At 31.9% G+C, this 17,140-nt stretch overlaps 3 pseudogenes; 2 read left to right on the forward strand and 1 right to left on the reverse strand.

The window, feature by feature from the left end:
* Positions 1–457: 457 nt before the first annotated feature.
* LOC145098221 (RHOMBOID-like protein 2 pseudogene) lies at positions 458–1,321 on the reverse strand (annotated as a pseudogene).
* Positions 1,322–6,113: 4,792 nt separating this feature from the next.
* On the forward strand, positions 6,114–7,245 carry LOC145100051 (lignin-forming anionic peroxidase pseudogene; annotated as a pseudogene).
* Positions 7,246–15,603: 8,358 nt separating this feature from the next.
* On the forward strand, positions 15,604–16,753 carry LOC145101323 (lignin-forming anionic peroxidase pseudogene; annotated as a pseudogene).
* The last annotated feature ends 387 nt before the right edge of the window (positions 16,754–17,140 follow it).

Genomic DNA, 17,140 nt, shown 5'->3' on the forward strand with positions numbered 1-17,140 from the left:
AATTTGTGTTCATTCTTAGAGAACAATCATTGTAAAAGAATAAAATTTAAGCTTCATTGCCTTTTTTGGTTGTCTATGTCTGATCAATTTGCAGGATTACATGTGAAGAATATTTCCCTTCTTCATTCTAAAAGAGTAGCAACATTCTTCAAACTAAAGCCCTCTTTATTCTAAAAGAATATTGCACTCATTCTGAAAGAATTTACAGGTTAACATTCATTTGGTAAAGCAAAACAAGTTATATTACTGTAGGTGAAAATAAAAAATTATAAAGTTTGAAACCATTTAAAGCTAAAGTTTGCAAACCTTTAAGTATTACATAATTAACTAAAATATTACAAAAAAGAGAGAGAGCATGGAAGAGATTTGTTGCCATATCAGCCAAGTTGATGATGATATTCACATGCAAACAAACAAGGAATGTGAATGGAATGGAAATATGGAATGGAGTCATTCATTACCTTGAAGGTGCAGTAACATAATAAGCAAGACCACCAACTGGAACAGATTGACCAGAGTATTCAGACTCCTTCCATTTTCCCAACATATTAACCAATAAATTCCCACTGTACTTTCTGTGCAACAACTGAAAAGGAACAACAACAACAATATAAGTAATTATTCAATTCAACAAGTAAAGAAATAAAGAATAGATAAAAGTTTAATACCTGGGAGACAAAATAAAGGTTGGAAACAAGTGCAGACTGGAGAATAATAGGCATGTTGCAAGTTTAAAACAACTTAATGGGGGTAAGACCCTTGTTGCCCACGAGCATTCTTAGATCTCACAGGAAAAACAACACGGAACCCTTGAAAGTATATAACAATCAAGAAAATCAATACAATAGCAAGCAGATTAGTCACATTAGGCATATTTTGCCTATAAAAAGCTTCACGTAATGCTCAAACTTTATCAGATCTATAAAATGAAATTTTGTTCACCTGGTTGGAGTAGATTGTCCAGTTTGTGATGAGTTCGGAGAGCATTGTCCCGAGTAAACCGAAGAGAGCACCGGAGGCACCAACTGAGATGTTGTTTTGAAGGAATAATGAAGAAAGAGCGCTACCCCCAAATCGTGATAACATGTAGATCAATTCTACGCGAACTGCAAAAGTTTTTCATGATGTGTTGTTCATGTAAAAGGAACTTGAAATTTGAATAAAATGAGGCATTGAAGGTGTGATTGTACTTACGAAATCCAAATTGTTGTTCAAGGCAAATGCCGATGAGGACAAGGCTTAACATATTAGCGACTAGATGAATCAATCCGGCATGTAACCAGTTAGCGATGACGAGTCTCCATCCTTGATTTCCGTGCATGATTTTCTGCCATTGAAGAGCTCCCAGTTTCTCGAGGCTGGAAAACAAAAACTTGCAGTGAATTAGGGTTTAGACCAATTTTGAAAGAGATGTTGTTGGCAGCCACGACGGGAACTGATTCGCACGGAGGGAGGACCCAGGGAGAATGCATCGATACCGGTTTACCCAGATTCAAAACACGAATCTTGATTCTTTGTTGTTGGTTGGTATGACTACTGATCTTGTTGATATTGTTATTGTTGAAGATTGAACAGATAAAAGTCATTGAGACCACACGCGTAGAAGAAGAAGCAGAAGCGGAACGCCGATGAGTTTGATTTAGGGCTAATGTTCTAAATTTATCTTTGCTTCTTGCGTGATATAAGGAATTGTTGTTGATCTACCATAATTAACTATGCAAAGATTACTATAATATCCTTAAATAATTTATTTAATAATTTATTTTTTCCTAAATTCCTATTGGTGCATTCATGCACACAATATTTGCTAAAAACATTTGAACCTAGCTCTCTCTCTCTCTCTCTCTTTATATATATATATATATATATATATATATATATATATATATATATATATATAGGGCTAGGTTATTTTGTTTTTTTACATTTATTGTGTGCTAGAATGCACCAATAGAAATTTAGTAAATTAAATAATTATTTAATTAAATAAATATAGATATTAAATGATATCTATAGTTATATGTATATTAAATAATATCCATAATTATAATTCTCTTTTTATGAAAACTAATTAAATCTGTCATTAATGTCAGCAACATTCTTTCAGAATGAATTTGCATCTAAGTGTTTATATATGAGTTCGTATTTTGTTTCAGGACTCACTCACTTAAAATACAATAAAGTTGCATAGAATATGAAGAACGAGAGTGTATTCTACTAGAATACACTCTCATTCTGCTGGATTACACTCCCATTCTTTTAGATATCAATTCATTCTGAAAGAATATTATTGTTGACATTAATAACGAATTTAATTGGTTTCCATAAAAACGAGTTATAAGTATGGATAACATTTAATATACATATAGTTAATACTAAATTCCTATTGGTGCATTCTAGCACACAATAGATATGGAAAACATTTGAACCTACCTACCTATATATATATATATGGGTAAAGTGAATATACCTAACAACCTTATATAAGCTTAGGTACCTAACTTCATCAAACTATGTCATTTTGCATTAAATTTTCATTGCAATCATCCAAGGTTCTTAAACTTCATCCCTAAACTTGATTCACTTCAAAAAAATTTGGAAATTCATCATTATATTTCTCCTACATCCTTTCATTTGTAGCGGTAGGATATGAAGCCCATCAGGTGGTATTCAATAGAAAGACGTGATGTAAAAGAAAGATATTGTTGAAAGTCCAAAGATTTTGGAAGTAATCAAGTTATGAGGTTGAAGTTTAAGAACCTTAGACAATTACAATGTAAATATGATACAAACCGATGTAGTATTATGTAGTTAGGTACCTAAGCTTATATAAGGTTGTTAGGTATATTCACTTTACCCTATATATATATATATATATATATATATATATATATATATATATATCATTATATACTTATAAAAGAAGCATTTTTCCAAGCACCACATTCATTTGAAACCCCCATACATTTTTTCTTTCACCATATTCATTTGAAACTCCCATGACTTTTCAATTTCTTTCTAATAATAATTATAATTTGGTTAATTAGGTTAAATAAATATCAAGCCTAAAGTTTAATCATATATAAACTAAATTTTAATATTAAAATAATATCTTTACTTCTACTTATAAAGTTATGTTTTTAACTTTTAACATATTATATTTAATTTATTAGTTTTAATATATTGTTGAATGTAAACCATTATCATTTTAAAGATACAATTTTGGAAAAATTTGTATAAAATTAAATTATTAATTTAAATATAACATTACTGAATCAACTTAAATATCAGTTTTAGTTTAACTTAAACAACCCAAAGAATATTTTGCACATACTTAAAAGTGATAAATTATAGTGTCTTTCTAATAATGATTATAAGTTGATTAATAAGGTTAAATAAATATCAAACCTAAAGTGTTATCATTAATAAACTAAATTTATGTTTTAAAATAATATTTGTACTTCTACTTATAAGCTTATGTCTTTAACTTTTAACAACTTTTGAACAATTTTGACAAAATACTTAAATTGTTAATTTAAATATACCATTACAGTGTCAACTTAAATATAAATTTCAGCTCCACTTCAAAAACCAAAGAATATTTTGTAAATAGTTAAAAGTGATAAATTGTAGTGATATATGCAAAAACTAAATTCTAATATCAATTTAACTAAAATATTTCCTAAAGATATTTTTATAATCATTAAAAGTTTTCAAATAAGTAGCTTAAAATAACTTATAATAGCAATAGTTATAAATACCTCTATATAAATGATTATATTGTTACCTTTAAAATCAAAAAACAATGTTTGATGTTATAAATAATTATAATTAGAAATTAAAACATTAAGCAAATAAATTTTAAAAAATTAATTAACAATAACAACAACTATAAATAACATTAAACCATATATTATATTTAATTTTATTCATGTGTAACCCACAGGGTAGAAGTCATTCAAATGATTGAGATCATGAAGTTATAATATATATATATATATATATATATATATATATATATATATGTATATGTATATATATATATATATATATTATATAATTGAAAATAATCAATATATTATATCAATTTAGTATACGAATTATTATATCAAATTTAACAATGACGTTACTGTTATATATATATATATATATATATATATATATATATATATATATATATATTTGTAAAGACTTCAACTATATTGGTGTTTTTGCATATTCCAATGTGAATTTAAATATAAATTTTAGTTCCAATTAAAAAAACCAAAAAATATTTTGTAAAGAGTTAAAAGTGATAAATGGTAGTGATGAATGCAAAAACTAAATTATAATATCAATTTAAGTAAAATATTTCCTAAATTATAATAACAATAGTTAAAAATAACTCTATATAAATGATTATATTGTTACCTTTAAAATCAAAAGTAATGTTTGATATTTTAAATAATAATGATAGATGAAAACGTTAAGGAAATAAATTTTAAAAAATTAATTAACAATAACAACAATTATAAATAATATTAAACAATATATTATATTTAATTTTATTCATGTATAACTCGCGGGTAGAAATTATTCAAACGATTGAGATTCTGAAGTTATGATAGATGTATATATTATCATATAATTCAAAATAATCAATATATTATATCAATTTAGTATACAAGTTATTATATCAAATTTAACAACATCGTTATTGTTATATTTAAAATAACATATATTTGTAAAAACTTCAACTATATAGGTGTTTCTGCGCAACGCGTAGGCATTCGCATAGTATATATATATATATATATATATATATATATATATATATATATATATATATATATATATATATATATATATATATATATATATATATATATATATATATATAAAGTGAAAAGATTCCATACGTATGTAAGTATGTTATACTTTAATTTAATAAATTCCAGTTGTGGCATGAGGTATTGCGGCGGAGACAACAAGACGCAACCATGCAAGTATATATGTTCATAAAATTGTGTTGAAAAGAAAATGTCAAAAAGGCCTCACATTGACGTTATTTGTATATTTATCTTCTGTATAGGGCAATAACAATGAGAGTTCAACAAGAGTTTAGAGTTTAATAGAGTTGTTTGATGCTAATTGAACCATTCAATTAAATGAATATACCCCTATATATTATATGTATCGTACTAACCAATATTAAATCATATAGATTTATTTTATAATTTACACAAATATTTGTTTATATTATTTTTTATTTATTGTATAATTATATATTGCATTAGATAAAATAAACTTTTTATTTTAGTTTTATGTATTGTTTTTTTTATTACATATATCTCAAAATAATATAAAATATAATTTAATAAATCAATATCAATAATTTAAAGTTTTAACAATTAATAAAATGAAACGTTATACAAAATTATTCGTAGAGTTCAAAAGAAATATATTATATCTTGATAAAAACATAACCATTAATTACACTATTACATGACTCACATTTGACGAAGTTATCTTAGAATCATTAAAATTTAACTTTTAATCTATTACAAGACTCATACTTGAAGAAATAACCTAATAAATTTATTAATTAATGTATTTTAATTTAAATATATCAATTTTAAGTTATTGAATCTTTAAGTTTTATGTAATATCATTTCTATCTTAAATTATGTAAGAAGCAAGTCATGAGTGCGGAACGAATAATTATCACAACGTATTAAACTTTATAAAATTTAAAATTTAATGCATTATAAAAAAAAATGATAGTAATATCACAGTATTTTAAACTTTGTAAATTTAATGGATTATAGAAAAAAAATGATAGATTTCAATATACAATCAGAATATTTATATGGTAGTCCTTTGAATTATTGTATAGCTTATTGAACCACTAGAGTTTAATTTATTGTGGATATTGGTACATAAATTTTTTACTTCGTAAACATTAACAAGAAAAATAAATAAGTGAACAAAATCAGCCCATCTCCCTATGATTCTTCTGTTGATCAAACAAAGACAAACAAAGACAGCTTTACCACGCGGTCTCTATACACTCAACCCTATAAATCTCTGCTACGTTCTTTTCTTTCGATTCATCTCACATTCTCACCAACTTTCAACCGGATTACATAAATTAATAAAACCATCTCTCAAATGGGTTCTAGACATACTTCTGCAGCCATCTTCTTCTTGCTTTTTCTCTCTGTTACTAACAACACACCCTGCAACGCACAGTTATCTTCTACCTTCTACGACGCTACATGTCCCACTGCACTCCGTACAATCAGAACCACCATCAGAACAGCCATATCTTGTGAACGTCGCATGGCGGCTTCCCTCCTTCGTCTCCATTTCCACGACTGCTTCGTTCAAGGTTGTGACGCATCGATCTTGTTGGAGGATGGGGCTTCGATAATAGGAGAAAAGAATGCGTTGCCTAATAAGGGTTCTGTAAGAGGCTACGAAGTGATAGACGCTGCAAAATCTGAGGTGGAGAAACTATGTCCCGGAGTTGTATCTTGTGCAGACATACTCACGGTGGCCGCCCGTGATGCATCAGAAATGGTTGGTGGTCCGTCATGGTCGGTGAAGCTCGGAAGAAGAGATTCCACCACCGCTAGCCTTGTTCTAGCGGAGACCAGTCTTCCTAGCTTTAAAGCTCCTCTTGATTCACTTATCTCCACCTTCAAAGATAACGGACTTAGCGCCAGGGACATGGTTGCTTTATCAGGAGCTCATACAATTGGACAAGCTCAATGCTTCTTGTTTCGTGACAGAATATACAGCAATGGATCAGATATTGATGTCGGATTTGCTAGCACGCGTAGACGTGGTTGCCCTATAAACGATGGAAACGGAAATCTTGCACCACTAGATTTGGTGACACCGAATACGTTTGATTACAACTACTTCAAGAATCTGATACAAAAGAAGGGTCTTCTTGAATCAGATCAGGTGCTTTACAGTGGTGGGTCCACAGACAGCATAGTTTCTGAATATAGCAACAATCCTTCCAAGTTCAAGTCGGATTTTGCAGAAGCGATGGTGAAGATGAGTGAGATCAGGCCGTTAACGGGTCAATAAGGAGTGATAAGGAGGATATGTGGTGCTCTTCCCTGAGCTACCTGGTTCATTAAGTCCCGGGTTCTTGTATTTGCCTCTGAAAATTGTACTTTGTAGTTATATCTTCATTCATTTATTCTATTCTTTTAAGTGTAAAGAAATAACGGGTAAGATTTAATTATTTATCACCACTTTTAATGCAATATATAGTTATATGATAATTCTTGCTATCCGTTAGTACAACAGGATCTTAAAGGGGTGAGTAAAATTAAACCTAGACCTGACAATTCGTGTATTCGTGTCATGAAAGCGTGTCTACCACGAATTTGAGACGATACGATTACACAATGAGAAATAAGCTTTATCTCAATTTTTAAGATGTATTCGTGTAGTGTATTCGTGTCGTGTCGTGTCTCTCGCAGATTCGTGTCTTCATGTCTGAAATTGTCAGGTCTAATTAAACCTGAAAACAGAAAAAATCGAAACCGAAGCATAAACCAATGGTTGGGATTTGTGTTTTTCAAAAATCAATAATTTGTGTTTAGGTTCGGTTATGTAAATATAAGAAACTGAGAAAAATCGCACCACACCAATGTTTATATATAACACATTTTTTATATATCTATTTTATATAAATCAACATAAATAAATTACAAGTATCAACTTGATTGTGTTGATAAATCGTTGGACATTAATTGCTACTAGAGATCTTGTCTTTTAATCTTAACTAGGGAAGAACCCCGTTTTACGAGATTGGAATTGGATTACATTACCATAGCAGAAATACAAATTCCATTTACCAAATTTCATTACCCTCTGGAGTACTGAATGGTAGCAATGGCTTACCAGGCTTGCCCTTACCCAGCAAAAAAGTTAAACAATAGCTTACGAGGCTTGCCGTTACCTAGCAAGATATTACAAAATCAACAGAAGGGTAACTCAGTCAATAATCATATTTCCATTATTTCCAAAAATAATATAATGCTTTAAGTATCAGAGTATGCTAATTATTATGATCTGATAAAATGATAAAACATAAATTACCTTGTAACATTGACAAAACATTCTTCAAAATAATCACTTAAAAAAAGAATCAAGGATTCAAAAGTTGAAAACTAATTATCAAGGTTCACACCCAACAATCAAATTAATTATTTTTTAAGCAATATAAATACAAAGTCGATAAAAAATTAAATTTATTAGAGAAGTAGAAAGAAAATCAACTTTTTTTAATCAAAATGGAAGGAGATTGATTACACAGACCTTGATAAAAATGTTTAACGTCTCGGATTGTGTTGTTTCCACGCATCAGCTTCATAGTTTGACTTTGTATCCGTTATATGATACTTCTTGCTATCCATTAGTACAACAGAATCTTAAAGGGGTGACTAAAATTAAACCTGAAAATTGAAAAAATCGAAACCCTAAGCATAAACCAATGGTTGGGATTTGTGTTTTTCAAAAATCAATAATTTTTGTTTAGGTTCGGTTATGTAAATATAAGAAACTGAGAAAAATCGCACCACACCAATGTTTATATATAACACATTTTTTATATATCTATATTATATAAATCAACATAAATAAATTACAAGTATCAACTTGATAGTGTTGGTAAATGGTTGGACATTAATTGCTACTAGAGGTCTTGTCTTTTAATCTTAAAGATGGCCTTTTTCCCATTATGACAACCACTAGAGTCCCACATCAATCATTGTATACAACATCAACCCACTTCAGCCTCTATATAATGACTTGCAAGACTTATAACTTAGTTTATGATTGGATTTGGGTTTTAACCAGAATCTGAAAAACTAGAAAACTGAACTCATCAGTTTTGGTGTTGGATTGGGTATTAAATATTTGGAAACCGATATTATGGGTCTGGGTTCTGTTTTAGGTCGAAACTAACCCAAAACGACCCATTTCATCCTTAACAATGTTTGCATACTCACATCTTTGAACCCCGCCAACATTCTTGCCAAGTGTAGTAGAAATAATGTTCATTTCTTGCAATGGCATGTCGTCTCTCATTTCATGGATTTGAACTTCTTGAGTCTCCACTACAAATGTGTTCTCTTTGATGCTCTTTTCGTCTTCGTCTACTACAATATGCTCCTTAGACTCGGACATATTTTTACTATCTTTTTTTCCTTTGATAATGTGGTATTTTCTAAGTATTTGTTATTGTTTTTTATGAATAATGTGTACTAAACACGAAAATCGTCATGCATATATATACGCATGCTTTACCAAGAGAAATTAATTGTATTAAATCAATCGGCGTTTATGTAAAATCAAATGATTTAGTGAACTGAATCTATCAAATAAATTTTACATATTATATCAACAAATTCAGTAAGAGGGACGCTCCAAAATCTAAATAGTGTACCCAAATCTTATTCTCCTTTACAATCACATAATCACTTACTTATATTTAAGCTAAGTATAGAACAAATAGATTGCGTCAGCAGTATCAAAATTGAAATCGTTTAACATCGGATGTAGAAATCAACCTCGTACCAATTCATATATGTGTTCCATGCAATGGACATCGAATGCTCCAAACCAACACCGTCGTTCCAAATCGTTGGCATCAACACTCTAATTCGCCATTCCCATCTCCCCGATTCATAACTCACAACACAATTGATACAAAATTGAAGTTGTTTAGTATCATGATCCAATTTGCGTTGCGGTGATGTTTAGATCGAAAAGTCCCACGAACCGGATCACACGATCCAGAACGTCTGCCATGACATGTCCAACGATCCATGTGACTATGATCTAAAGTTATTACCTCAATAACAATATCCACACAAGCAACATGAAAAGTTGCAAGACCCCAATCAAAAAAGCAAGTCACCTTGCTTCTTTCCTTGTCCTTGATCAACAAACAAAATAAAAAGAAGAAGTTAGAGGCTTTGATTTCACTGATAAAGTTAGAGTGTCAAATTAGGATTTCTTAAATGACAAATACCAACAACTTAGTTGACCTTTTTGCTTACAAACACTAACATGTGTGTTTTTAAGAAAGCATTTAAACCATTAATTTAGTAGCTAAAACACATTTAGTTATTTATACTAATTAATTAATTTACGTTAATATATAAACCATATGATATATTTGATAAATAAAATATTTTTATTTATTTATTTTTATTTAGAAGGAAGATGATCGAATTTAGACGGATATAATATAAGATTTGATATATTCACCACACAATAACATTGTGTAGGATACAATAGAAGATTTAATATATTCACCACATATTGTGTAGGATATCTCATTAAGCGATTATACTACACAAATGTATAAAATAATTAAGGTAAAGATAGATATAACAAATTACTATTTTAGTTTATAGGTTATATAATATCTCTAAGATATGGAATTAGATATATCATTAATAGAACGAAACTTGATCAATGTTAACTTGATTTATGACGTTATGTCATTGGTGGATACATAGTTTCCGAAGTGCGAGTACTACCCTTATAGTCGAACTATCATGTTGAAGTTTGTTCATCAAGTGCGGTACACTAGCTACTATATGCAAATATCGATGAATGTTGACGTTTTTCCCTTTAAAACAAGGTTTTAAAGGTCGCAAGCACTATTTCAATACTATTTAAAATCACAAGTGGTTAATAACTTAAATTCGGAAGTCTCCTATAATTGACCCTCAAACTCGTGTCAATAATAGGCGGATCTTCGATTTTTCATTTATAAAATTTGCAAAGGCATGAATATAAAATTGTATTGGAAAGAAATTAAAATGTCAAAAAAGCCACGCATTGACATTATTTTTATATCTATCTTCTTTACAACTATTACAAATTATTATGATAAACATGTAGCTTAATAATCAAACGCGCCTAATCTTATTATAATAAACCAACATAATTTATGTTAAAAAGAAAGATTAAATTCTAAATGAATCTTCATTTTATAAGTTATCATAAATTTACAACGTTAACTGGTTAGCTTATTTTTTGTGATTTTGCTAATTTATTGACTTTTAAAAACTCAAATCTTTTTTCTTACTATGCTTCCTTGCATCTACAATTCTACATCTACCAGCAAATGGACAATATCACCCACTGCTGATAAAACAAAGACTACTTAACATGATTGTCTTTGAGGGTGTCCGAGGTGGGCGACCGCACAGGGCCCACGTCGTGGAGGGGCCCCAATTTTTATATATGATTCATAATAGTAGACTAGTAATCTAGGTCTGGAAACAAAATTGATTCAAGGGTATCGTCACCAGGAGAAAGTAAGTCAGTTCACCCTATGATTCTCGCCGATCTAAGTCGGAGGTCCCTAAGATGTTACTCATTCTCTTGAAACCGCTAATTAAGTCGTTGAGGGTGTGTGTGTGTTTGATTGTTGATTAACTGATTGTTTCAAAATTAGTGCACTCCATCTTATTTGGAAGTCAAATTTGTAAGTTTCAAGATCCAATAAGATCATTCAATTTCATATTATTGATTAATTGATTGTTTCAATTTCAAAAATTAGAATCGATTTTCTGAGAAATCTGATGCTTACTTGTTGTGCTTCAAAATTAGAATCGACCTACTTATGCTGTTTCTTGTGTGTTTGATTGTTTCAATTTCAATCGATGACTTATTTTAAAACAAGATTTAAACAATAAGATAAATATGAAAGAATTCTGATTTTTTGCTTCCAAAAACTTGAAGGATTTGATGACAAAGATATTAAACTGTGTTGTATCCGTCTTGAAGTTGCACTTAAATATGACGAACAATCAGATGTTGATGTCAATGAACTTAATCTGGACTGGTTGACGAGTTCTTACCAAGTGAAACCACTAACCCACCAATGTTTTCAAATATATGAAATAGTCATTATTTTCCAAATGCATATAGAGTTTTGCTGACTATTCTATTAATTGTTGCGTCCGTAGAAAGAAACTTTTCAAAATTGAAGTTGTTAAATTCATACTTACGGTCAAAAATTTCACAAGAAATACTTAATGACTTGGAAATGATAGATTTTGAAAAGAATATTTTGGAGAGTATTTATTATGACAAGTCGGTGAATAGCTTCGATTCTAAGAATGCTATCAGAGCATTGTGATTAATGTAACTATGTAAGATTATATTGTATGTTATTGTTCCTTTTTTTCTAATAATAATCGACTTATCATAGTATTAACGAATTTTGCTTATATATAAACAAATTATGTTTAAGGGCCCAATTTTATTTTCCGCACAGGGCCCTCAAAATCATCGGGACGCCCCTGCTACTTAACCACGTGGACTACTCTCAAGTCTCGACGCTATAAATCTCTACTACATCCTTTTTGAGATAGATGAAATCTCCTTGAATTACATAGAGGAGTTATACACAATATATAGGAGGAAAAGTTACACATACATCCCCTGAATAAATAAAGAATTCAAAACTATACAATAAATATTATACTAGTTTAACATCCCCTTTAAGCAAAAACAGTGGCGGACCAAAGCGCAACATGTGACAAAACTACTCAAACTGTTGGCGCGGAAGACTCTTAATGAAGATGTCTGCAACTTGAAGCTTAGTTGGATGGAACATAGTGAAAAGTTTGCCAGACGCGACAAGCTCACAAATAAAGTGATAATCAAGGTCACTGCTTGGCTTGCTTGTGGGGAACCAGACTCTATGTAAGAAACCAAGCACTTTGAGTGTAACAAAGGAGAGTCGTTCGACCCGATGGTAAGGCATGAAGTTCACGTAAGAGATGTTTTATCTAGATAATCTCAGCAACGGTTAGCCATAGCTCGGTATTCAGATTCACAACTAGAGCGAGAAATAATTGGTTGCTTCTTGGCGCTCCAAGATACAAGATTACCCCCAGGAATATTGAGTACCCATACGTGGAGCGACACGTGGCAAGACATCGAGCCCAATCAACATCCGAATACCCGACAATGGTAGTCTTTATAGGCCTAGAAAATGCGAGACTAAAAGAGGTGGTACCCTTGACATAACGAATGAGGCGCTTCATGGCTTGAAAGTGTTCAACGATAGGAGTCGATAAAAAATGGCTGACTTGGTCACTGTATACGCACTATTTGGGCGTCTAATGGTCAAGTACTGAAGTGAACCCACTAGTGAGCGATAATGCGAGTAATTCACGTAAGGAGTTCCATCATGAGCAAACGAAACATTTGGAGAAAGGGGATTAGGTACAAGCTTTGCCTCAAGGAGACCCGTACGAGCGATGATGTCATGAGCGTACTTGGCCTGACAGAGAAACAAACTAGAAGGTTGATGAGTCGCCTCAAGCCGAAGAAAATAATTCAAGCGACAAAGATCTTTAATTTTAAAGTCAACATGGAGTTTAGTAATAAATGAGCAAATGATAGATTCATCAGAGCCAGTGAGAATCAAGTCATCCACATAAACCAATATATAAAGGATACATGTATCACGTCAAAAGACAAACAGTAAGGGATCAGCCAAACTGCAGGATAAACCATTGGATACCAAAAAAAAGTATTGAGGCGATGGAACCACGCCTTAGGGGGCTGTTTTAAGCCATAGATGGCCTTGATAAGGTTGTAAATGTGATCCGAGAACCATGAATCCAAGAAGCCAGGCGGCTACTTCATGTAAACATTATCACTAAATGTGTCATGAAGAAAAACATTGTTGAAATCAAGTTGATGTAAATTGCATCCATTAATAACCGCAAGTGTGAGAACAACCCTAATCATGGCCGCCTTTACAACGGGATGAAAGTGTGAGTAAAGTCAAGTCTTGAAACCTGCCTGAAGCCTTGAGCAACGAGGTGGGCCTTGTGTCGCTCAATGGAGCCATACACCCGATATTTGGTGCGAAACAACCATTTGTACCCCGCAACATTTGAGTCGGGGGGTCAAGGAACTAAAGACCAGGTGTGGTTATGATGTAGAGCACACATTTCAACACATATGGCATCATACCATTTCGAATCACACATAGTATCAGAATAAGAAGTAGGATCTCAAGTAGCAAATAGGGCCGAAAAGAGACTATGCTCCTGAAAACAAGATAAATCAACCTGATAACATGGCTTAAAAATGTCTGCCTTGGCACAAGTGATCATATAGTATCGTGGTGGAGACGAGCAAGTATTTGGTATGGATGGTGGCACCGAGTCAGATGTTGGCAAAGATGGTGGAAACATCGGGTGCATCAGGTGGAGTTTTCGTATGTGGCATAGTGTCCATATTAGGTGTGGTGGAGTCATCACAAATCCCACAGGCGATGGTGGTTTGGGAATAGGAGCAGGCGCCGGTGGCTGAGGAGCAGGCGCCAAATGTCACAATGGACCAAGTTAACCGGTGACGGACCCCAAATGTCACAATGGACCAAATTAAATACTTGTAAAACACGTTTATTATTATTAGTATCAAATGGCAAACGGTGAGATTCAGCAAGTTGACATGGTGTGCAAATAACCTATTTTGATAAAATAGAAGAAACCAATAAATGACCAACTTTATTCAAAAACAAAAATAGTGTCAAATGAAACATGACCCAATTTACTTGATGGTTAAATAATTTTATTAAATAAATGTATTGCATATAAATATGAAGGGTGAGGTTCAATAGAGAACCATAATTAACCAAGGAACCAAGGAACCAATCTTTTTTTCAACTTTTAGACCTTATTTTTTATAAAAAAAAACTAAAAATACAGAAATTCATAACTTTTTATCCTTTTTCCAATGATTTAAAATTCGATTTTTTTACGTCAAATTCACAATGTGAATCATCGAAAATCACAACGTGAATCCGAAAAATATTTTTCACATTCACGATGTTAATATATGAATTTAGCTATTTTTAGATTTTTTTTTTCGATAAAGAATAAATTCTAGAAATTAAAAAAAAGATTTGGCTCCTTGAAAAACCCATAATTATGGTTCTCTATTAAACTTTTCACAGCATATAAATTGCATTAATAAATAAAGTTGTTGTCGCATGTTGTATTGCGGCGGAGACTACAATATATAAATATAAAATTATATTGGAAATAAAATGTCAAAAAAGGCCACACATTGACATTAGTTTTATATCTATCTTCTTTACAAGTGGTAAAAACAACTACAATATATAAACATGTAGCTTAATAATAAAACGCGCCAAATATTATTAACTAACCAATCTAAATTATGTGAAAAAGAAAGATAAAATCGTTATTTCGTTAGGCAAATATGTAACTTTCCAGTGTATATTAATGTTGTCAAACATATTTAGGACATTTGTGATAAAAACTATCAACTTTCTCATATGGTAATAACACAAAAAATCTAAACGAATCTTCATATTTAGGTTCGCTTAATTTTTTGATTAGTTAATTAATTTATCTTTTGAAAAATTCAAATCATTTTTTCTTACTGTGCTTCGATGCATCTACCACCAAAGACAAAATCAGCCCACTGTTGATCAAACAAAGACAGCTTAACCACGCGGTCTATTCTCAAGTCTCGACCCTATAAATCTCTCCTTCGTCATTTTATTTTCGATTCATCCCACATTCATCGTATTTTCATAATTCAGTGAAACCTATTTCTCAAATGGATTATCGACATATTTCTACAGCAATCTTCTTCTTGCTCTTTCTCTCAGTTACTAACAACACACCCTGCAACGCACAGTTATCTTCTACCTTCTACGACGCTACATGTCCCACTGCACTCCGTACGATCAGAACCACCATCAGAACAGCCATATCTCGTGAACGTCGCATGGCGGCTTCCCTCCTTCGTCTCCATTTCCACGACTGCTTCGTTCAAGGTTGTGACGCATCGATCTTGTTGGAGGATGGGCCTTCGATAGTAGGAGAAAGGAATGCGTTGCCTAATAAGGGTTCTGTAAGAGGCTACGAAGTGATAGACGCTGCAAAATCTGAGGTGGAGAAACTTTGTCCCGGAGTTGTATCTTGTGCAGACATACTCACGGTGGCCGCCCGTGATGCATCAGAAATGGTTGGTGGTCCGTCATGGTCGGTGAAGCTCGGAAGAAGAGATTCCACCACCGCTAGCCTTGTTCTAGCGGAGACCAGTCTTCCTAGCTTTAAAGCTCCTCTTGATTCACTTATCTCCACCTTCAAAGATAACGGACTTAGCGCCAGGGATATGGTTGCTTTATCAGGAGCTCATACAATTGGACAAGCTCAATGCTTCTTGTTTCGTGACAGAATATACAGCAATGGATCAGATATTGATGCCGGATTTGCTAGCACACGTAGACGTGGTTGCCCTGTAAATGATGGAAACGGAAATCTTGCACCACTAGATTTGGTGACACCGAATTCGTTTGATTACAACTACTTCAAGAATCTGATACAAAAGAAGGGTCTTCTTGAATCAGATCAGGTCCTTTACAGTGGTGGGTCCACAGACAGCATAGTTTCTGAATATAGCAACAATCCTTCCAAGTTCAAGTCGGACTTTGCCGAAGCGATGGGGAAGATGAGTGAGATCAGGTCGTTAACGGGTCAAGAAGGAGTGATAAGGAGGATATGTGGTGCTCTTCCCTAAGCTACCTGGTTCATTTAGTCCCCGGTTCTTGTATTTGTCTATGAAAACTGTACTTTTAGTCATATTCATTCATTTATTCTATTCTTTTAAGTGTAAAGAAATATAAAAGTTTATGAGTATTCTCAGCGGTTAAAATTTAATTATTTATCACCACTTTTAATGCAATATTTTTAATGCAATATATAGTTATATGATACTTCTCACTATCCGTTAGTACAACAGGATCTTAAAGTGGTGAGTAAAACTAAACTTGAAAACCAAAATAATCGAAACATAAACCAATGGTTGAGATTTGTGTTTTTCAAAATACGAAAATTTTGGTTTAGGTTCGATTACATAAATATAAGAAATTGAGAAAAACTTTACCTCGCTGATGTTTATATAACACATTTTTTTTATATATTGTATATAAATCAACCTAAATAAATTACAAGTATCATCTTGTAGTGTTGGTAAATCGTGGACATTAAGTGCTACTAGAGGGCTTGTTGCCTCTAAGACTTTACTATCGCCGCTAAAAATAAATCGCCGCTAA

Source organism: Lactuca serriola, chromosome 4, assembly GCF_051521515.1.
Source record: "Lactuca serriola cultivar US96UC23 chromosome 4, Lser_US96UC23_V15, whole genome shotgun sequence".
NCBI classification, from domain to species: domain Eukaryota; kingdom Viridiplantae; phylum Streptophyta; class Magnoliopsida; order Asterales; family Asteraceae; genus Lactuca; species Lactuca serriola.